Source organism: Balaenoptera acutorostrata, chromosome X, assembly GCF_949987535.1.
Source record: "Balaenoptera acutorostrata chromosome X, mBalAcu1.1, whole genome shotgun sequence".
Taxonomy (NCBI): domain Eukaryota; kingdom Metazoa; phylum Chordata; class Mammalia; order Artiodactyla; family Balaenopteridae; genus Balaenoptera; species Balaenoptera acutorostrata.
In genome coordinates, this window is record NC_080085.1 from 1,688,013 (window position 1) to 1,694,023 (window position 6,011).

A 6,011-nucleotide genomic window follows, 5' to 3' on the forward strand; every position below is an offset into this window, starting at 1 on the left:
CTTACAGAAACCCTAAACCTGGCAACCCCAGACCCTACAGGGACCTTAATACCCATCAGAACCCTGGACCACATCCATATCCCCCGATTCGGACACCTACTGGACAGCACCCCTCATACACACACCAGCAGAGACCACCTCCCCCCCCCCCCCCGCCCTCAGCGCCCGCCAACACCCAGGACCAAGGATCTCCACCCCAGCCCCACCAGGATTCCTGCCCCTGCTAGGACCCAGGATCCCACACTCCACAACCCTCTGGAACTGTGACCCCCGCACCTGGACTCTGGGTCTCCCCCCATCGCCATAGGAAGTGAACCCAGCTGGTCTGACTTGGGGGGTCACCCCCAACGTGCAGGCTGCCCCCCTCCACTCAGGCCACCTGGAGATGCTCAAGATACAGACCTCTTTGGTGCAATCCAAGGCTGGGTTAGAAGGGTCTTTCTGGTCTTTGTGACCCTCTGTCCTACAGATGAGAAAACCAAGGCCAGGAAGCCTTCCCAGGATCCCCGGCAAGACCATGGTATCAGCTGCCCCTCTTGGCCAGGTGCACCCAGGTGTGCCCAGAAAAGAGCATCAGGGAAAGCCTCGATAGCTGCCACCCTCCAGGGTTTCCCGCAAGAGCCCCAGGTGTGGCCACAGTGACAGAATAAGAAGGACCTAGAAGCAGGTGGAGCCCAGGGAACAGTGGGGGCGTGGACCTGTCCCTGGGCGTTTGTCCGAAAAGAAAGGCCCATTGCCAGGCACGTTATCCGCGGAGGCATAGCAATGCCAGCTGACGCCTCCCGTCCTCTTGCCCCATCTCCCCGAAGCGTCTGTGTTTTAACGTGGTTTCTGGAGCGGTGAATGGAGGGGCTGGGGTCTTCACCAGGTGCTTCCAGCCACGGCCCCCAATTCAGAGAGCCTGGGACGCGTTAGAATGTTGATGCTCCAAATGCCCTTGACTTTTATGGCACCTGTGATAAATCACCCCACGTGTAGCAGCTCAAACAAACACCGACATATGATCTCGCTGCCCTGTAGGTGAGAAGTCTTGCCTGTGGGTCTCCTGCTCAAGGTCTGACAAGGTCAAAATCGAGATGTCTACCCACTGGACTCCCAAGGGAGTGATCTGGAAGAGGCTGTTTCCAAGCTCATTTGGGTTAACAGCAGAATCTAGTTCCTTGTGGTTGTAGGGCTGAAGTCCCCGCTTCTACGCCGATGGGCAGTGGTGGGCAGGGGAGGATCCTCTCTCTGGTCTGAGCAGGTGTCACCTAAATCCCACCCTCAGCATCTCTTCACCTTCCCGTCGGTCACATCTCTCCTGCTCCAGCCAGAGTTCCCTGCTTTTGAGGGTTCATGGGATTAGACTGGAGCAGGGACCAGGTTAATCTGGGATCATCTCCCTATTTTAGGGTCCGTACCTTAATTACATCTGTAAGGTCCCTTGTGCCATCTAAAGTTCCAGGGGATTCTGGCTTGGACATCTTTGGGAGATATCCTTGGTCTCCTCCACCATGCTTGACAAATTCCCGTCCCTTCAAGGATTCTAGGACTCCACCACTGAAGGTAGGTTCACCTGGACCAGAAGAGGCAGGGACAACTCCAGGGGAGGGGCAGGACATCCCCCGGGAAAAGAAGGTTAGGCCGAATGGGGCCCCCTAGTGGAGGCCCCGGAAGCAGGGCGAGAGCAGCCATCTGGTTGACCCAGAGGCCAACATCTGCCGTCAGGCACCCTAGGCACGGTACAAGGTGCTTATGATCATCTTTGGGGTCCTTTTGAGCTTCTCTTAAAATCAGAGGGGGAAAGACTATAATAATAATAATGAATAACTATAAATAATGCATGCAGCACGGAAAATAAGTTTTCTACCAGGACTGTCTTAAAATATAAATTCTAATGTATCTTAGGGAAGCCGCAAAGGTGACCATAGAATGGCCCCGAGGAAGCCAGATCCTGAAGCATCACATGGGGTGGTCAGTTCCTAGAGGCCCCTGACCCCAGAGAAGGGGGCTTCAGTGATGCTGGCCAGAGACTAAACCATAGCAACGTGGGCCCTCAGAGAACTTTGTGTTGATAAGGAGCATCTTTGTGGCCAAAGGTCACCCTCCCTACGACAGCCACTGACAGCCTACGACAGCCTCCCTCCCACCTGAGTCTCCTTGCAATCAGGCAGCCCCCATGGCAGCTCCTCTGCCACACCAGGGACATGGGCCACACCAGCCACTTCTGTTTCATTCCTCTCCTATCCCTGGTGCTAACACTGTTATCGTGCGAATTGTATTCCCTACGAATAACCGTGGACTCCGCCAGTGCAAAGCGTGCAATTGTAATTCACTAGGATGCCTGGTCTTTTTTTTTTTTTTTTTTTTTAATATTTATTGATTTGTTTGGTTGCACCGGGTCTTAGTTGCAGCAGGCGGGCTCCTTAGTTGCGGCATGTGGGCTCCTTAGTTGTGGCATGCAAACTGTTAGTTGTGGCATGCATGTGGGATGTCGTTCCCTGACCAGGGATCAAACCTGCGCCCCCTGCATTGGGAGCACAAAGTCTCAACCACTGCGCCACCAGGGAAGCCCCAGGAGGCCTGGTCTTATCTGGGACCCATGTTCTTACATACGAATATTTTCTATTTCAGCGTTTAATGTCTCCGTCCCTGGGCCAGTGGCTGGACATCCATAGGGGTGTGGGTAGATGTGGTCTCTGTGCACAGTTCCGGGAGCAGGGTATATTCTCATAAAAGTGTGCTCAGTGCCTGAGTTGGTGGCCCTGGTGGAATTCAGAATGAGGATGGTGTTTCCTGGGTGCTGACTGATATTGAACTGAATTCTCCACTGTCCACCTTATATAAAGCTTCAGCATCCTAGACGCACCGCCCCACACACACACACACTTTTTTGATGCCTAAGTATATCTCCGAACATCACTGTACAAATCCCTGTCATGTAGAGTAATAAGTTAATGACAAAACCAACCTCCTTTTCCATGCATCTCTGCATGTGTCTTCGATGGTGTTCTCAACCAAGTCCCCTCCATGCTTCTCCTATCCAGAAATTCTAATTATTGGGGCAACTCTTGGATAGTAACGACGTTTTCCAGTACACGCCTGGGATGCTGCGCATTTCCAGAGTGTGAAGTACCAAAGTTCTTCTCGGCATCCGTGATGTCCCTTGAATTTGTAAAGATGGCTTTGCTCTATCAGGTCCTGTTAAAGGTCTTTATAGTATCCATTGGAGCCATGGACCAGGAAATCAGCATTTTTTTAGCCCACGTCTGTGTCCTCTTCATGTCCTAGGGACACGCACCCTCTTCCCTTTTATTTATTTATTTTCATTTTACTTCCAAGATGTGGGGTTGGGGAGAGCAGGGATGCTGGGGCACTGGGTCACAACAGGATCCCCCGCTCGGTACTGAAAATGAGCCCTGGTCTTGTGGGCTTGGGCATTTTATGGTACCTTGGATCAGTCCCTCCTGTGGTCATCCTCAACCTGGAGTGCTGTTGTAGGTTGAATTGTGTCTCCCTAAAAGATGTGTTCAAGTCCTAACGCGTAACACCTGTGAATGGGACCTTATTGGGAAACAGGGTCTTTGCAGATGGAATCAAGTTAAGATGAGGTCAGACTGGATGAGGGTGGTCCCTTCATCGAATGACTGGTGTCCTTAAAAAGACCAAGAGATTTGGAGAACAGACCTCAAGGGGAGAAGGCAGAGATGGAAGTGATGCGTTTACAAGCCAAGAGTCACCAGCAGCCTCCCCCCCCCCCCCCTCAAAGCTGGGAAAGAGGCTAGAACAGGTTCTCCTTCAGAACCCCCAGGAGGAACCAGCCCTGCCCACACCTTGATCTCAGACTTCTGGCCTCCAGAACTGTAAGAGGATACATTTCTGTTGTTTAAGCCCCCCAGTTTGGGGTACTTGGTTACGAAAGCCCTCGGAACCTAATAAGGATGCTGAAGAAAAACATTTTCTCCTGAAAGGGACCCCCCAGCCACAGTTCTGAGCCCTCAAATCCTGACACTTGAGGGAATAGTCAGACCTATCGAGCTCTGTGGTCACCCTAGTATGTCTTCAGACCTTCAGATTCTATAACCTAGACCTGGATCCATCACTATCATCACGGAGCCCAAATCTCCTCCAGGCTCTGGGTGTCCAGCCTTCTTGGGGCATCAGGGGGGCCCGAGTTCAGTGCCCGGCAGAAGGCGGAGAAATAGGCAAGTGCCCTGAGCTCCTGGAAGGTGGGACGCCCCGTGACTCTGTATCCAGCACGGTAGGAAGCCGTGACACGTGCTTTGAACACTTGGTCGATGCAACCTTTGCACATGAGACTGATTTCTTCCTACTTCATCTCCCTCCTGAACGATGGGGCAAGAGTTGATGGGTTAGGGACTTCCCTGGCGGTCCAATGGTTCAGACTCTGCACTTCCACCGCAGGGGGCCCAAGTTGGATCCCTGGTCCTGGAACTAAGATCCTGCATGCCCCGCGGGGCAGCCAAAATACATAAATAAATAAATAAAAGAGTTGATGGGTTACTTAGCAATTGAACTGTGGTGTGCTTGCCTGCATGTGCGTGCATGCCTGTGCGTGTGTGTGTGCACGCGTGGACCTCCCTCGGAGGAGTCCTGCCCCGGGGGGTTGAGGGGATGGCCGCACACACGCTACCCTGCACTGCCCACATGAGACGGGCCGTCACGTACACTCACAGCCTGTGGAGGAGAACAGCCCACTGGGGCCGCACGGGGCTGCCCCCGAGGTCAGGGTGAACCCCAGAGGCAGGCTTTCTAGTCACAAGGGTCTGAGGGGACCCTGGGAGGGTGTGATGGGCTCGTGTGAATAATTCCGCGAGCGGACGGGAGCTCAGCTGACTACGGAGGAATGAGCCGCGGGCACCGAGCGTGGTCCCCCTGCTGAGGAGGGGGCTGGGCTGGGGGAAATGAAAGGGAGGGGCTGAGCGGGGAGGCCAGGGTACCATCAGGCCATTTGAGGGCCCCCTGGTTCCCCCAGACACCAAGGAAGCACGTCACATGAGCCTTAAGTTTAGTCATTGCGGCACAGTATGATTGGGAGGGTGGGATGCGGCGGTGTAAGGAGGAAGGGGGGCCCCAGGGTTTTACTGGGTGTGCAGACCAGGCGGGACCCTACACAGATGCCGTGCACGGGGCGGATCCATAGGGGTGTTTTTCCATGAGTCTGGGGAGACTCGTTTAACGCCTACATTCTGGAGGTGTGTTCCAGACCTGCCAGAAATTACACACACACACACACAAAACCCCAAAACCTGGTCACTCACTAAAAAGGCAGACTCCCAGAAAACATTACATACCTCCTGAGTCAGAATCCACTGGTGAACTGTTAAAGAGAAAAAAGAGAAAGACCCGGAAGTTTGGAGAGAAAGCTGGTGTGGATGCCAAGGTGTGCCTTGTTTTGTTTTCACTGCGTGTGTGTGTGTGTGTGTGTGTGTGTGTGTGTGTGTGTATGTGTGGCATGGGTATTTATAGGTTTGCTTTTGCATCCTTATTATACATCGTGTGAGGGAATTCTCACTGTGATGGAATAAAGTGCTTATAAAATCATTTAGCCCATCCACTGATGGATGGAGAAACAGCATGGGGTCCATGCACACAGTGGAATATTATGCAGCCATGAAAAGGAGTGAAGCTCTGACACAGGCTACCACGTGGATGGACCTTGAACACTCGATGCTCAGGGAGAGAAGCCAGACACAGGAGGACACACAGTGTGTGATTCCGTTGACAGGCAACGTCCAGAACGGGCAAATCCACAGAGACTTAAAGTGGATTCGTGGTTACCAGGGGATGGGGAGTGACTGCTCATGGGGTTGGGGGGGGTCTCCTTTTGGGGGGATGAGAATATTCTAGAACCAGAGAGAGGTGGTGGTCGCACACATGTCGCCATCTTGAAATCAAGGTTGGGGACGCAGCTGCATTTTTATTCTGCGTCGGCCCTGCCAGTTCTGCAGCACAAAATGTTCAGCACTCAGGGCCAGAATCATCAAGACACCGAGAGCGGACATTTTGCA